This window comes from Diabrotica virgifera, chromosome 2 (assembly GCF_917563875.1).
Source record: "Diabrotica virgifera virgifera chromosome 2, PGI_DIABVI_V3a".
NCBI lineage: Eukaryota > Metazoa > Arthropoda > Insecta > Coleoptera > Chrysomelidae > Diabrotica > Diabrotica virgifera.
This window is the reverse complement of record NC_065444.1, coordinates 21,472,834-21,491,823: the sequence shown is the minus strand read 5'-3', so window position 1 is coordinate 21,491,823 and position 18,990 is coordinate 21,472,834. Positions and strand designations below refer to the sequence as shown.

General features: G+C 31.3%; 1 protein-coding gene across 1 annotated transcript in view; it reads right to left on the bottom strand.

The window, feature by feature from the left end:
- LOC114326473 (homeotic protein empty spiracles-like) overlaps positions 1-18,990 on the bottom strand; it is a 166,429-nt gene that overhangs the window by 81,688 nt on the left and 65,751 nt on the right. The gene's annotated exons all lie outside the window — the stretch shown is intronic.

Below are 18,990 nucleotides of genomic sequence, written 5' to 3'. Positions count from 1 at the left end.
TATTTCAGGTTTTTATAGCTTTTAAATGGCTAGTTTAAAGTACGGTATTTATCAGCATTATGCTGGGGCCACACTAGCGTCTAGTTCCGTTAATTATCACATTATTTGACATTAAAAAGAAGTGTAGCCAGGGCTGCTTTATCCATTAGGCAATATAGGCAGTTGCCTAGGGCGGCAAATTATGAGAGGGCGGCAAAAATACTGTACAAAACTATTTGTATATAGAAATTAAAATCGAATAACATTTAAGTACATCTACATAGTACATCCATCAATAGAATATAAGTGGGCATTCATTTCTAGAAAACAAAGTGCATTTTCTTAACACTATTCATTCAAAAAGAACAGAAGTCGTAAATTTAGGGATTATTGGGCCGTTGCTTGGCAGCACCGCAAATGCGGCGGGCTCAGTGTTCTCTATTTTTTTTTTAACTGAATCCTTTTGGGTTATGCGTGGTTGAAAATTTGCCATTTTCATTGAAAAATGTCGCCTTTTCGGACGGTTTTTTGCGAATACCTTAAACATTATGCATCTAACGAAAGAAACTATATAAAACATTTTTGTAGCTTATGAAAAATCAAAGAGATTCGTTCCTTCATAAGTCTTCTAGTGATAACATAAAAAAAATATGGTACGTGAAAAGAAATTTTTTTTGTACATGCTCAAATGGGTGTGTTTAACTTAATAACAGAGAAATGGTCGATTTTAAGGGTATAATGCTATCAATATCTTTTGTAAGTACTGCCTGAAAAGACCTTTAAAACGACCGCACTGTTAAATTTCGATTACATTCAAACTAAGCGAAATATGGTGCAACAAAAAAGGATGACTAATTTATTTTAAGATAAAATGCGAAGTATGTATATTATGTTAACCCCTCATCCAGCAGATTTAAATGCATCGTTTTGATTCTACAATACCTTTTACTGTGTTATTTCTATGTTCAACAAGTTGGACGGGTTTAAAATGTATGATTTTTCAAAAAAATAAGATCAAATTATAGAGAGCATTTTTAATTTTTTTTAATCTTTCTTTTTCTCCATGTAACTCAAAAATGATAATGAGATACAGTAATGAAAGAAAAATAAAATTGTTATCTAAAAGAAAACCTACATTTTTGTAAGTTATTTTTTTTTTCGTGTCTCTTATCACTTTCGTATTACATGGAGAAAAAGGAAGATTTTTAAGATAATTTAAAATTGCGCTCTATAACTGATCATATTCTTTTCAAAAACCATTCATTTTAAACCCGTCCAACTTTTTGAATATAGAAATAACACTATAGTAGAAGGTATTCTAGAAGAAAAACGATGCATTTAAATTCTGGTGGATGAGGGGTTAAATATACTTCTCATTTTTCCTTAAAATACATTAGTCATTAGTTTTTTTGCACCATATCTCGCTTAGTTTGAATGTAACCGACATTTATCAGTTCTAGTCTTAAAGGTCTTTTCGAGCACTACAAATACACTTCACTGCACCAAAAAAATATTTTTTCACCTAAGATCTCTTTTTTTATTAAAACTAGAAGATTTGTGAAAAACTGAATCTCTCTGATTTTTCATAAACTACAAAAATGTTTTATATAGTTTTTTTCGTTAGATGCACAATTTTTATGGTATTCCCAAAAAAACAGTCTCCGAAAAGTGGCATTTTTCAATGAAACTGGCAAATTTTTAACCACGAATAACTTAAAAAGTATTGCTTAGAATTACGTTCTCCGGCCACTTCCGGTGTTAGTTTAAAAAAAATTTCCACCCCCGAGGACGGGTGGGAACCACCCCTAAGTTAAAAGCGTCATAAGATATAGCGTAGACTTTGTTTCTTGAGCTATTCCCTATTTAGAGTGAAAATATCAAGTAAATTGATGCATATGATGGAATTTGGAGCCAAATACCCTCACTGACTGCACTAATAGATACATGAATGCATTCACTTAAAGGTTCATTTGGATACCACAATAAAATCACCAATCACGAATAATTGACATATCTAAATATTTAAAGAAGAGTGAATTGAAAGATATTTTCCCTAATTTTGATATTGCTTTGCGCATTTATTTGTGCCTCCCAGTTGCCAACCAACGTGTCCGCTGAATTCGAAAATGTCAAGAATTTAAAATAGCCATGAAAATAATGTCTGATTAAGTATGACGCAAGACGCAAGAACGTCTTAACAATTTGTCGACTTTGTCCATAAAAAGTGACGTAGCAAAGGCGATAAATTATGACGACATAGATAATTTTTTCAAAGAAATATCAAGAAAGAAATCTGATGTGATCGAACTGGAATGACAATTTTTATTTATGTATTCTTATTTAAATAAAAAAATCTGCTTGAAATTTTTTTTCGCAAAAATGGTACATGCTTGAAGGGCTGCTACTAGAGAATTGCCTAGGGCGTCAATTGACCTAAACGCGGCCCTGAGTGTAGCCACGACTTAGCGCGCTTATTTTTTATTGTCAGTCACGTTAAGCATTAGGTGATAAGCATCAAAGAACTTTAGTACGTCACTTATCGCGGTAAAACGCGCTAAGATAAGTGTAGCTAGTCCTTTTAATGCGCATAATTTTTGGTGTCTATATTAATACGATAATGAACGTTAAAATGTTAACGTTAGTGTGGCCCCAGCATAAGAAAATTTTGGGGACTAAATGAATATAACACAGAATTTTTATAACATAGTGCGCATCAAAGAAATCGGGCGGACCACAAAATTGGTCATTTTTGATGTCTCGAATTTCCTAAACCTGTGGTCCGATTTGAGTTTGAGTGATGTTTTTAATATGTTATAGCCTTATTCTTTAGCAATATCGGGTCATATTACCCGTATGCACGCGAATGGCGAATATAAAATTCTTAATTGTATGTCAAAAAATGAGCAATAACCAAATTTCATTTGCATATCTCAACCTGTTTTAGAGCAATAAATAAATCGTCAGTTTATAAGAAAACATTTAACATCCAGTATCTTGGAAAGGAAGCATTTGCGGACATATATGTTTATAAAGCAAACGGTAATTTTTTTCATGCAAAATTAACCCTTAAAGTTTGTCGCACTTATTTAGAAATACCCTGGAAATACTGGAAGAACATGGCTAGTTGTTAAAGTATCTAACGTTGTTATTATCCACCATAAGCGAATGAATCAAAAAACAGAATGCTAAGAAAACCTCCTGAGGCTATAGTTGGGTTTTAATATCAGTATTTTATAAATGCCAGAATATTCCACAGGATGTTACAAACTTTGAGAAAAAAATACAGTTTGATTGGTCCACACGGTATACAATGAACATTTACGTGTTTGGCAACAATGTTATTACAGCGATATTGATAAAGAATAAGGCTATAACATATTTAAAAAATCACTTAAATCGGACAACAGGTTTAGGAAATTCGAGACATTAAAAATGGATTCGTTGCTCAAATTATGCTAATAGGGATTTGATTGGATAGACAGACAATGCTCCATAGGTTAACAAGTATATGGACAAGTTCTTGAGGGTAGAGAGAAAAGTGGTGAAAGACAGCCAACAAATCTGTGTTTAATATTTTGTTTGTGTGTGTATAACATATTATAGTCGAAAATATCCATGGTTACAAAATTATTTGTTTTTTGAACGTCTGCACTCAACCTACCCTTTACCGATCAACGGCGTAACCAAGATGATCTTAGTGGGGGGAGGTACAACTACTGGAGGGTCTCTGGGGGTATAGTATACCGCTAATTTAAGCTCAAGCTGGTAAAGTTTTATTGAAAACTGTACAAAAACAAGTAAAATAAAAAATAAAATCTAAACTTTTCTTGGGATTTTTTTGTAAAAGTATTTTAAAATTTTTTAAAATAAATGTTTTTTTTCACTCTCACTTTACAAAAATCTACGCGGAACTAAACAATATTTATGTAGTTTCAAAATAAAAAAAATAGGTCTCTAAGTGCTTTGGTTACAGAGATAATTGACATAATGTTAACATTATCGCTAAATGGAACTTCGGGTGCCCTTAATCAAGATAACTTCTGTCAAAATAAAATAATTATTGTTAGTTACAGCATTTTATTGCATACGAAACAAATTAACCAAAACTAACAGCCGTCTATAACTTAGTTGAATGCTGTTAAAAAGCTAAGAAGCAGTGATGTCATAACTGTTATTTTCTCAAGAAATTTATACGTTTTAAGCACGCTGTTAAACTTGGTTTTAACATCAATACGTTTGTGTTTCTTAAGGCACTAAACTCCGAAATAAAACTAATAATTACACTGACAGCCACATACTTCTTCTGTCAGCACACAACCGTAAAAGTAAAATGTAAAACAAAGACATGTTTCGCTTGCACGAACATCACGGTCTGTCTTGAATCGCGATGTGGTCAATTTTAATAAGGTTATTTTGGAACGGTTTGCTATTTGTAAGAATCGGTAAAAACGGCTTACGATTTATCTTTAGTTTGGTTTGGTATTTCAGCATGAATAGACTGACGCCTGAACAACGCATCCAAATTGTGTAAATTGATTTTGAAAACATGGTTCTGTTCGAAATACGTAACACGGCAGTACGTCCATTTTATGGTAAACATCAGGGTCATGTTTTTATGGTAATTTATGTTAAATATTTATGGTCTATTAGAGCAATTGGTCTGCAATTGAACATATCAAACACAAAAACCATGATAGTGGATAGACTACATAACAATAACAATCATCCACTCAAAATCACAATTGACCGGTTTGAGGTTGTGAGCTCGACTTATATCTGGGATCATTCATCACAAGCACAGGATCACTACAGGAAGAAATAAAACGTAGATGTGATCTAGCAAAAGTTGCCACAGCAAAAATGACCACAATATGGAAAGACTGTCAAATTTCATCATCAACATCATCATTATCATCATGGTGCTACAGCCCTTAGAGGGCCCCGACCTTCTCAAGCTTTCTACTCCATTCTGTTCTGATTTCAAATTTCAAAAACTGTCAAATTTCAAGAGCGTTAAAGATGAGGTTAATCAACTGCTTAATATCCCCAATACTGACCTACGGATGTGAATCTTGGGCCCTGAGAAAATCGGAAAGAAGAAAGATAGACAAGATAGAATGAAATTATAACATTAGCAGAAGAACAACAAAATTTTAGGTTGGGAAGACCATGAACCGACGCTATTTTTATAATGAAGTAAGCTCAAGAGAGGTCATTGGAATAGAGCAGATTGGCATATGTATATTCCGTAGATCTTAAGAAGGCATTTGACAGGGTATTATTAAAGGACGTTAAAGAGAGGAAATTATTGTAATTTATTCTCTAGTAATAATTAAAATGATCGAAAATATCTACAGAACAACACACTAAAAGTAAAAGTAGATGAAGAACTAACTGACCATGACCAAATTGAAGCTTGAAATGGGATAAGACTCTCTGAGAAAGATGTTGTTCAAGCTCATTATGGATGAAATAATAAAAAAAGTAAATGGGAGAAAACAACTTAAAATAATCTGTTATACAGACGACACAATACTAATCTCTCAGAGTGAAGATGGTTTACAACTTATGCTGCACCAATTTATATAACCGCCAGAAAATTTAACATACTTATTAATTTTCCCAAAAAGGACAAGGTCCTTGGTTATAATAGCAAATCTACTAACGCCCGGTTTCATAATCAACGTAATGTGAACATTAACTAAAGTTCACTTTAAAGTAGACATTTACGGATATGAATTGCATTGATAAAGGTACCAAGTTAAAATTTAAAGTCCACTTTAACTGATTATGAAACCGGGCGTAAGATATAAATTATAGCTGAAGGGTCAAATAATAGAACCAATAATGTAGTTTAAAATACCACACTACCTGGCTACGAAAGGCTCGAAAAAGAAGTAGGATATCAAGTGAATGGAGCAAACACAGCCGTGGGTTGCCTAAATGAAACAATATGGAGAAATAAAAACATCGGAAAAGAAATAAAAGAAGAAAATTTACAAAACAGTCATCAGACCAATAGTAGAGAAGGAAAGTATGCTAAATTTGCAGTTACTCGAGCGGTATGGGGACCTATTGGGCTATGAAGAGTAGGTCCTAAAACCAAAAAAAGTTAAGTTAAGTTTTCCATTTTAGTGGGGACTTTCCATTTTTTAATTTAATTTTCCATTTCCAACAATCGTTTTTTCCGATTATAGCGCCATCTATCCATAAATCGAAAAAATGTCTGGAATAAAAGTTACTTATTTTTACGTAAGGAATCCAAATCTGCAATAAAAAATGGGGCTTCTATTTAAGAGTTTTAAGTAACCCCCACCCCACCTCCATGATACAGAGAGGACAAATAGAAAACTAGAAGCAGCAGAAATGAAAACCCTTCGAAAAATCGATAGAAGTCATTATGGGACGGAGCTAGAAGTACCTTCAGATATACGACAGAGATGTAAGGTGAAGAACCAAGTGGAATACTGGGTAACAAACAGAAGGGTAAAAGGGAACGACCACGAATGACAACAAATAGTAATAAGGAAGGCGAGAGACGATTCCCCAATAGGAAGACGATCAGTGGGAAGACCACGAAATCGATGGAACGACAATCTACTGAAGGCACATTGAAAAAACATAATCATATCGACAAAAAAAGAGGATGGATTGTGATTTTCTTTAGTGAGTAGTGAATAGGTACTTTGTAGATATATATAACTCTTTAAATCAATCAACCAATTTAACTATATTTTCCAATCAAGAAGTTTGAAGTAACAGCTCCAGATGCACTTCGTTCTTCCCATCGCGTTTATGAATGCCTCGAAGAAACAATAAGCATATTTTAGCGGGGTGTAAAGGTAGTGTTTGTGGTGTTGGCGATTTCACAAGTCAATTAGGGCGGCGTGCGTGATATCGCGCCATTACGGTTCGAGTTCGTTTGATTAGTATCATAGTGGAGGTGATATAGAGAATGTGTGTACCTTGCCTGGTGGTGGAGAGACAACAGGAGCGGCTGTGGCAAAAATTCATATGAGGTTGTTTCAAAAGGTGTTATTATAGGTCATGGGTACTTATATATACCACACAATTAGAATAACTTTTAATGAGGAAACCCGGTTAAAATACTACTATGCATATATTCACAGACAATTTGCTAATACTTACGACCCATCATGTAGGTTAACACGTTGTAAAAAAATAAGATGGTACATATTAGTATAGTAAATATACATTATGTATCTTAGCTGTACATAAGGCAATCTATGCACCAGCATGTCTGTTGATTGTAATCAATAACTGCCTACCCTATATACATGTAAGCTACAGAAAGTTGTTCTCTTAAAGCTGGCGCAAAGAGGAAAGAAATGGTAAATAAGATGAAGGACAACCGTAAATATGTATTTCTGACTATTCTCGTATACTTCTGTTGCTTTGTCTGTCTCTTAATGATATGCCCGCTATTGATCTTAATACTTTCATTTCGATGTTGTTGATTTTTTGTTACGTCTTTACTGTATCGGTCCTTGTTTCCGCTGCATATGTTGGGATAGGTCTTACTATTGTCTTGTATACTTTTATTTTGCTTTCCATGGTCAGATATTTGTTTCTCCATATGGTGTCCCAAAGGCAACCACTTACTCTTGCCGCTTTTGTTGCTTGTGTTGTGGTCTCTGTTCTTATATTCCTGTCACTAGTGATATCTACTCCTAGGTAATTGAATTTCATTACTTGTTCTATAATTTTGCCGTCTTGCTCTACTTGATCTACGCGGCTCTTTACTGATCACTATACATTTAGTTTTTTCTACTGATATTCTCATATTAAGTTTGTTTGCTGTGATATTGAAAGTGTGGAGCTGCCTTTGTAGGCCATCCTCGTTATCAGCAATTAGTACTGCATCATCGGCATAGCATATTATCGTGATTTTATGCGTTCCCATGTGGTATACATGTCGTTTTCTTACTTCGTGAATTATTATTTGATTCATCACCATATTGTCAGTCAGACAGTCACAATTTTAAATATTTGACATGGCCTCGGGAATACTTTGACTTGTTGATTATACTTATTATTATTGTTGTTGATAAATATTGATAGTGTATTTGATAAATAATTGAATTAAGACGTGAACTTAAATAAAAAGTTATTTATTGTTTATTATTTATGGATGATGGAGAAGTAGAGAATGAGAATACACCAGGATATATTCAGTGATCCAAGTATTTTGTTGTTAAAGATGTTCAAAATTGTAAGCGTTTCATAGTTACAATATATTATTAAAAAATCACTTTATCACTTTTCCTCTTTTCTTGATTGATTATGAGTTTTTGTTGTACAGTAGATAAATTATTACAATAACTGAATACATAGTTAGTGAAAAAATTATCATGTATAATTAATTGCCTTAATTATTAATTCAGTTAAGTAACAGTTATCCAAGAACATTCAAAAGCCATCTTTAAAGTTAATGATGACATTGTCAAGTAAAGTTTACATATCCATACCAGTGAGAATTTGACTACACGTAATTTGCCGTGTATAAGACAGAAAAAGTAGGGATAGGCGTAAAATATTTGCGAATCATGTACCGATGGCCTTAAGTAAGTACGCATCTTTATACTGCAGTTTTTGTTTTGTGGCAAAATCTGTGAATATTGATAGTCCAGATAAATAAGATTTTTCTCGTGACACATCCCCCTCCAGGCCGAAACCAAATTTTTTGAGTAGTATCGACATCTATATTAAGAGGATCGGTACGTATTTTCGGCTGCAATGCTATTCAAATGGGGATTCATTTTTTTCGAATCCTGAGAAAACTAATAAGTATTTTTGAAAAATTTAAACGCAGAATGAAAGATTACGTTATTAGCGAGGGCCGAAAGTCCCTGAGAACTTCTATAATGTTTATTTTAATAAGTTACAGGGGTGAAAAAACTAAGAGAAAATTTAGTGTGATTTTTAATTTCAAATATCTCATTCAAAATAAACTTTTTATTTATTCTAAGGGACTTTCGGCCCTCGGTAATAATTTAGTCTTTCATTATGCGTTTAAATTTTTCAAAAATATTTATTGGTTTTTTCAGGATTTGAAAAAAATGAACACAATGCCGTGGTAATATTTTCCAAATCTGTCTTTGTCTTACAACGCACTCAACCGAATATAATATTGTCAGCATATATTGTCAGTCAGACACTGACAATCAGTGACAATTTTAAATATTTGACATTGCATCGGGAATATTTTGAGAAATTGATTAAATATTATTGATATATAGTGTATTTGATAAATAATTGATTTAAGACGTGAACTTAATAAAAAGTTATTTATTGTGTATTATTTGTGGAAGATCCAAGCAGAGAATACATCAGATATATCCTGTGATCCAAGTATTTTGTTGTTAGAGATGTTCAAAATTGTAAGCGTTCCAAAATAACAACATATTATTAAAAAATCACTTTAACACTTTTCCTCTTTTCTCGATTGATTATTAGTTTTTGTTGTACAAATAAATTATTACAATCACTGAAAACATAGTTAGTGAAAAAATTATCACATTTATTAACTGAATTAATAATTTGCAATTATAAAAATAACAGTTATCCAAGAATATTCAAAAGCCATCTCTTTAAATTAATTATGACATTTTCAAGTAGAATGACATTCTAGTAATGTTTACATATCCACACCAGTGTGAATTTTACTACACGTAGTTTGCCGTGTAAAGACAGAAAAAGTAGGGATACACGTAAAATATTTGCGAATTATGTACCCATAGCCTTAATAACATATATATGTTTCCTGCAGCCGATTTTGATGATATACATTTGATTTGATTATAAACAAATGAAAATCAAAAAACGATAAATTTTCGCTTTATTCGTCTATTACTAAAAAGTGAAGCATTCTAAATAAATTTGAGAATAAGAAACTCATAAATAACTCATATAAAAAGCTTCAATATGGCGTTCGCTGAATATGCCTATCCTTATTGGTTGCTTAGAAAATTGCAAAATAAATCATAAATTTTTGAGTTTTTATAAATATTCGTAACTTATGTAAAAATTAACTTAGAACCTTCTTATTACACGGAATGCTGAGACTTATGATAATTATAGTGCTTAAATTATATTTTAAATTTCAAAGCAATTAGTCAAATAATTTAAAAGTTATTTAATTTGTTTATCCCAAATTCATTCTTTTTGCAACACTATAAGTCAGAAAATAATGAGGTTACAGTAATACTTCGGATAGTTTATAAAAGAAAACATTTATACTATTAACTTAATTAAAAAAAATGACAAAAAGTAATTTAAACAGCGTAAAATTATTTTGCAAAAACATGACGATTTTTTGCTTACTTATAAACAATTAGAATAACTTTTTAACCGTTGCCCGTAGACAAATTGTTTTTTTTATATTTAGAAAGACTGAATTTTTATACACATTTAGAAAGAAAAACAATGGGGAACTTGCACATTTTTTTTTATTACATAATAATGTTCAGTTTTGTATAAAAATGAGATTTCCAAAATTTCCCGCTTCAAAAACTCATAATAACTTAGAAATACAAATTTAAAGTCTTCTTTATTTTAAAGTAGTTCAGACGGCCCGTGACGTCACATAGTTTTACATTAGTTTTTTATCATAGAGGTATATATTAACATAGAGGGAGCCTATCTTCCGCGCTTCCTGACGACAAGATCTCATGGACTGGTTTGCTGCATCTCTTTCTAACACATTGTATTGAAAATCTATGATGACATTCAGTGTGAAGATAGGCACGGAAGAGGAGGACAACTGTAGCAGCTTTACTATGCGTAAGAGTGAAACAGCACTAATCCAAATAAAAAAGATGGTGTCGTCACTTCGCTCTGAATGACACTCTCTCTATGCTAATATATAACTCTATGGTTTTTTATATGGTTATATCAGTGATGTGGGAGGGTTATATGTAAGTATATTCTTCTTCTTCTTCTTTAGTTTATTGGCCTCCACCTACTTGGGTATTTGGCCACAGCATCGTCGCGAAATATGGGAACATATTTATATTGTAATGACATTTTTTTATCGTATGTCATTGTAATAATATAAAAAATATACCAGTTTGTTGGGATTGGAGTTTACAGTTTTTGAAGGAAAAAAGAGAAAGATTAATATGGAAAATAAAGAAAAACTTTATAAGTATTGTTTAGTGCCATTCTGTACAAGTACAAGCATTCAAAACCCCAATAAAATATTTATTAGATTACCAAGGGATAAAAAACGCCGTTTAAAGTGGTTATTTGCATGTCGAAAAAATATATTTCAGATAATACACAAGGTCTTCATGTATGTCAAGATCATTTTATCGTAAGTAGTATGTTGTCTGCTTAATAGTGTTAAATAAAACAAGTATAGTATTTTTACTACAAAAACGTTATTACGTAGGTCAAAATTTTTGACGTAAGAGAACTGTCAAAACATTAGAATGTGACTTTTCATTATTGCCATGTTTATTAATAAACATGGCAATAAAGAAAAGTCACATTCTAATGTTTTGACAGTTCTCTTACGTCAAAAATTTTGACCTACGTAATAACGTTTTTGTAGTAAAAATACTATATATTTTTTCATATTTCTGTGTTTTATAATATTGCCACTATACTTAATAGGACGTGTGTACCTACTAAGTTGTATCGTTAAATACTTATGAGAATAATAATCAGAATAAAATCACAGTATAAAATTAGTAGGTATAATGGGAGTATAATATACATAATATATGTACTTACTTATCTGCTTTAACTCCCCGAACTTCTCCGACGGAAAAATTTTCACTTTTTTGAAAATATGTAGCCACCATACACATATCAACTATAGGTAAGTTATCAGACTGCCCTTTACAAAAACCCTCTTCGGTCATTTTAAAAAATATATCTTAAAAACACTCAAATATATCAGAAATAGAAATTATCAAATATATTTATAAAACTTAGTGTTAGTGTCAAAACGAATGCCAAACCTATGAGGGAACTTACACATTTTTTTATTACGTAATATTATTCAGTTTCCTTTAAAAATAATATTTCCAAACTTTCACGCGATAAAACCTCATAATAACTTAGAAGATAATTTAAAATCTATATATTTTCTTCTGTTTTCTGGCCTTGGTTTAGAAGAACCCTTAGCCAATGTAAAATAGTTCAAACGATCAAAAACGCTTGTGACGTTACATAACTGTATTTTCTACTGACGTTTATAATGTCTAATTTAAAATTATATACAATTTTGTTTACTTTGTTGGTGCAGAATGTACATGCACAACTATATGACGTCACTATGCGTTTTGGACCACCTGTTTCAATTTGAATTTTTAATCGTCTTTAGGGGCCAAACGAAAGACAAACAAAACTTTTTTTATCTTTGATACATGTTTTAAATTATGTTCTGTTGTGATTTATAACATTTTTTTCGAATTTAAAAATTTATGCAAGTTCCCTATTGTCCCAGGACAATAAGGCACGAAGTTAGCCCTCCTCCCCTTTTTTTTAATTTACATGTTCTTGCAAAATAATTTTCAATATTTAGAATTATTTTTTATTATTTTTTTAAATTAAATTAATAGTGTAAATCTTCTTCTTTCATAAACTATCCAAAGTATTAGTGTAACTTCATTATTTTCTGACTTATAGTGCAAAGAAATAATTTGGGATAAACAAATTAAATAACTTTTAAATTATTTGACTTGAAATTTAAAATATAATTTAAGCACTATAATTATTATAAGTCTCAGCATTCCGTGTAATAAGAAGGTTCTAAGTTAACTTTTACATAAGTTACGAATATTTATAAAAACTCAAAATTTATTATTTATTTTGCAATTTTCTAAGCAACCAATAAGTATAGACATATTCAGCGAACGCCATATTGAAGTTTTGTATACGATTTATGAGTTTCTTACTCTTAAATTTGTTGAAAGTGCTTAACTTTTTGGTAATAGACGAAAAAAGCGAAAATTTGCCGTTTTTTGATCTTCATTTGTTTATAACTATGTATTATTGTGGTTTCAATTTTATCAATCAAAGGCAAAATAAACATTAAATTAAATTTTTTTTAAATAACGCGGGCACATAAATTTGATACACCCTGTATATTGATCTGTAAATATTTATTAGAATTTAGTTTGGATGTAAGTGGATTTCTTTTTTAATGAGCTTTCCGATGAACCATTAAAGACTTTTGTGAATAATTAAAGTGAAAAGGACGATGTATTTAGGTTTAAAATGGAAAAAGATTGTTTATTACGGGAACTATAGAATCCACAGGTAGAAGAAATTATCATTTTCTAGAAAAATGGTTTAAAAGAAAGTTTGGAATTTTAATATCTTTGTTTCAACCCGAGTAAATGTTGTAGAGTTTCCCCGAAAGTAATTAAGATGGTCGGAATAAATTTGAAAGAATGACTGTTTGTTTATCGAATGGAAAAGAGAAATGTTTCTGATTCTTGGCAATTTGGAAGGGGAAAAGTGGTTTGAATGATTGAGTGAGTTTGAAAAAGAAGGCATTATGTTATTGGCATCGCTGAGGAGCAGTTCGACGTTTTCGTGGATAGATAGTTAGCAAGTACCAGTGGCTGTTTGATAGTGGAGAATAGTGCTGAAAAGTGGAACGAGAGACAGATCAAATTGAGACGAAATACCTCTTTGATTCTGTATTATTGTGAGAAGGAGAGCAGAGAATTTTTGGAGTTTGTGTGAATCGAGTACTGGTCAAAAGAGGCTTTGGCTCGTTGGAGAATTGGTGCTGGTGAGCTGATAGTTTTGAAGCTGGAGACCGGAGAGGGCTTTGATTAGTAGCCTTTAACATAGTCAACGAGGGAGAGCTGTTTTGGGTCACGAGAAGACATCAGAGTGAGTGAAGCAAAAGGTCAGTCAACTTATGTGAAAGATATTTTTATGTTCGGAAACTAAAATTTTGAGTATAAAGTGTAGGAATTAAAATTCCAATATTTCAGAAAGTAAATAGGGAGTATAGCTAATCTTGCGAATACATAATTTGGTTTTGTTTATTTTGTTGTACCAAAGTCATCGGGAACAAACCGATAAATTGTTTTTTTTTTTAACTAGAATAAATTTAAATGGTAGAAATTTCATTCGGACATCTGTGTCTACAGGTTTTAGATTTGATAGATTTTTAGAGTATCGATTTTGATAAATAAAAGACAATTCTGTATGTTTATTTTATGTTTTCCTTTATTTCTTTTCCCTATTTTATCCCGATTAGGATCAACTAAGAGATACTGAACCCACGAGAGAAGATAAGTATAACGTAAGATAATTTAGACATTTTCTTGATATAATAAAAAGGCACCCTGAGATTTTTTATTCATTTTTTATGTATGATTTGCGACAATTAAATAATTAATCAAATAAATAATAATTAACATAAAATTAATAAGAAGCAGATCATAACAGGTCATATAGGTTATTATTATAGATGTCTATACTACTCAAAAAATTTGATTTCGGCCTGGAGGGGTTGTGTCACCAACAGGATATTTTTTTGCCTTAGGTCAGTCAACTTATGTGAAAGATATTTTTATGTTCGGAAACTAAAATTTTGAGTAAAAAGCGTAGGAATTAAAATTCCAATATTTCAGAAAGTAAATAGGGAGTATAGCTAATCTTGCGAATACATAATTTGGTTTTGTTTATTTTGTTGTACCAAAGTCATCTGGAACAAACCGATAAATTGTTTTTTTTTTAACTAGAATAAATGTAAATGGTAGAAATTTCATTCGGACATCTGTGTCCACAGGTTTTAGATTTGATAGATTTTTAGAGTATCGATTTTGATAAATAAAAGGCAATTCTGTATGTTTATTTTATGTTTTGCTTTATTTCTTTTCCCTATTTTATCCCGATTAGGATCAACTAAGAGATACTGAACCCACGAGAGAAGATAAGTATAACGTAAGATAATTTAGACATTTTCTTGATATAATAAAAAGGCACCCTGAGATTTTTTATTAATTTTTTATGTATGATTTGCGACAATTAAATAATTAATCAAATAAATAATAATTAATATAAAATTAATAAGAAGCAGATCATAACAGCTCATATAGGTTATTATTATAGATGTCTATACTACTCAAAAAATTTGATTTCGGCCTGGAGGGGGTTGTGTCACCAACAGGATATTTTTTTGCCTTATTTCTCTGAACTATAAGGCCTATTTTTGTTTTATTTGAAATTTGTGACTATTATATCACGTTCATCGTTAAATATATCACCATCATTATAATAAATATATAGGTGCCTTACAAATACTCATATATCAAACATTTTTTTAATATATAATAATTAATTGATTTTTAACGATTTCATTAATTTATTATTTTGCAATGCCATTGGTATATTTTATGGCATTAAAATGAGCAATTAAATAATAATTTTAGGCAACAGCTCTTAATTCATGATTATTATTCAAATTATCATAATGGCGAATTAACATTTGTTTAGAATAATTTAATTTATTCAATAATTTGATTATTGATTTTTTTACAATGTAATTATCCATCATTACAGATTTAATTAAATTGACATTAATTTTTATAAAAACACCCACTTACCGAATTTTTATTATTCTTTAATTTTGCTTGTTTAATTAGGACATTTTATTGCTGATTGTTTTATTTCGTGTTAAAAATTCCTTCGAAGGTTAAAAATTATTGTCATGGCTATGCAAACTTTACTATACTAATCAGAACGTCTTATTAAGAATACAAGAAGAAAAAGAGTTGTTAACGACAGTAAAATCAGCCAAAATTGAATACCTCGGTTATTAGAAATATAAGATAATAAAAGGTACAAATAAAAGATAAAAACTATTTTTATTTTAACCGAACCGTATTATTACAATAAATTACAAAAGAAATAAGGATGTTTCCTTTACAAAATATTCTAACAGACTAAATACCAAACACACAAAACTAGCACAGTTCTCACATCCATAAATATGTAACTTGACACTTTTTCGCAATTCTACGCAAGAGGTATATCGAATTGAGCTTTATTCATTCGGAGAAGTGGCCCGCCCATGAAGACTATTCTAACACTTAACAAAAATAATAATTTATAGTTGAGTATTAAGTAAATTCCAACATCGCTCACATCATGAGGAACAGAGAAAGATATGGATTGCTGCAACTAATTTTACAGGAAAAAGTAGAAGGAAAATGAGGACCAGGACGGCAAAGGATTTCCTGGCTGAAAAGCTAGGTACGTGGTTCAACAAAACAACCATAAATCTTTTCAGAGTAGCAGTGTGCGAAGTACAGATTGTCATGATGGTCGCCAACGTCCGAAACGGATAGGCACTACAAGAAGAAGAAGATCGCGAACGTTGTTGAAAAGTAACTCTGCTCTTGTGAATCCAAACTATTCCCTCAGGTATATATTCAACCCAGGACATTCTTCGTTTGCTCACACTTAACTTCCTTGAATTTTATGGTCTATAATAAGTTGATAATAAGATGTAGTATCTACCGAACCATCAGCTTGATGGTTGATGTTTTAAAAATATTTCTTCAAATTTTGCACTCAAGGATATACCAAAGAATAGAAGAACAACTTAGTGACACACAGTTTGGGTTCCGAAATAACTTTAAAGCCAGAGAAGCACTATTCAGTATTCAGGTTATGGTACAATACAGCAGAGATGTAGACCATCCAGTTTATATTTGTTTCATTGAATTTGAGAAGGCATTTCATCGAGTAAGTCCTACTGAAGCTGGCCAGCTTTCAGCAGGTAGGTAATAATGATAAATACCTACGTATCATTAAAAATGTTTACTAGGATCAACCTGCAAACATCAGGACTGACCGGAATAATTCTGAAGAGCTTCAAATATGAAGAGAACAGGGCTGCATTTTGTCCTCACGAACATTTACGATCTAGGTAGCTATTAAAGATAGTGTTCAAAGTGGTATCAAAATTAATGGCGTCAATTGTCAATTTGAGTTAAGCGGATGACACGGTGTTAATGGCAAATAGTCACAATGAACTTAAACATTTGATTAATAGATTACCACAACGTGTGGTGAATATGGACTGAAGCTAAACATCATAAAGAAAAAGGTTGTCAGTATAACGCCAATACAACCAGAAGTGGTAACAGCTTAGCTTATGAAGAACATCTGTAGAGATCCGGTAGTATCACTTACCTCGGTTGTGATCTAAGTAAGAACTGGGGCATGAGCAAAGAAATTAGAATACATATAGAGAAGGCCAGAACTGTATTTTTTTTAAATGAATGAAGAAAATCTTATGTCGAAACAATATCAATTTAAGACTGTAAATTAGATTAGTAAGATGTAATGTTTTCTCTATTCCTTTATATGCTGTCGAATAACGGATATACGTCACAGAAAACTGGAAACGTTAGTAATCTTCTTCTACTCCTTGCAGGAACTTTCAATTCAACACTTCTTCATATTGGGTGATTATAATCACGACCTTAAATTATCTTAACCTATGCTGTCACCCTAACTCATTTATCTAAAATTTTCACTTCCACTAGAGGTATTTGATTTTTCTTTTTGACTGCTCAATATTCAGTTCCGTACATCCAAACTGATCTTGTGGTAGTTTTCTAGAATTTCCTTTTGATTTAATTGGAATATTTTTTTCGGAATGATATTTCCCAAAAAGTCATTGAAATACCGTATATAAGCACGATTCAAATTATAAGTAATCGTGACTTCTATTATTCTGAGCAGTGTTTTTAAATTGATATTGCTCAACTAAAATTTCTGCAACGAAATAAAGATTTTTTCTGATAATTTCTTTTAAGTTTATGATTACAATGGATATGGCTATGGAAGTTAATCATTCATCTCTAAGTGTTATATAACTGATTGTAATTTCACGTAATAAAATTAATAGTAGGTACCAAACAGAAAGGAATATTTTTCATCTGAAAAATTGAGAACTGGAAGACAATTATTTCAAATTATTTATTGTTTACATTACTGACATACCTTGATAGTATCTTGTTATCTTTTGTATTATTTATTAACTTCTTGTTTTATAATTAATTTCTTCTTCATATGCTAACTTTTCTCAAAGAAGTTTTCGTAATTTTTTATTCCGCAACTGAGTTATTGAGCGATTGAGTTTTACTCAATTTTATTATTCATAATATTGATACCTGATTTGCTATTTTTAATGATACACACTATTGCTATCAATCGACTCTATTAACTGATTCTTTTCCTTACTCTTAGAATTTCGAGTTTGCAGCTGCCTCTTTTATTAACCAGAGCTCCAAAATAAACAAAGTCCAAACTTTGTTCTTCGAGTCTTTTAAGGCAAGCCGCACACCAAAGAAACATGAAACGAAAAACATGAAACATGAAACGTGAAACATGTTTCATGAAAATAAAACACTGCTAAACAAATCTCAAAGTCCACCTACCAATGAAACGAGTGTGATTCATGCTCATGACACATTTTTATTTTCGGAGAGTTTCATAAATGGCCGGACGTATATTTGTTTAGCAGTGTTTTATTTCCATGAAACGTAATTTACGTTTCATGTTCCTTTGATGTGCTATTAGTAATGTTATGTAAGTTAAATGATCTAAATGCCTTAGTAAGTTAGTGATTTCTTCTGGAGAAGAGGCTAAAAGTGTAGTATAGTCTACGAAATGCAAGTTAGATTCTTGACATCGCATAATAGATTTTTTCCTCCCTCCTAACCATCCAAAACCTAGCGCATTATGAATTAATGTATGGATGTAAAATAATAAGGGAGATAAAACGCTTCCTTGTCGTACTCCCTTCCCGAAAATTCATGCATCAGACAAATATTTGTACATTCGAATATATTCCAGAGAAATGTGTTTATGTCGCCAGAGTACTAGATTCTAACTGCAGATTGCAGCTGTTGCGCTATTATATAATATATTCCGAAGAATATTTATGTGTGCCCAAGATCAATACTGCAGTCTTTAAGTTTCGCTTGATCAAAGTCTACAAAT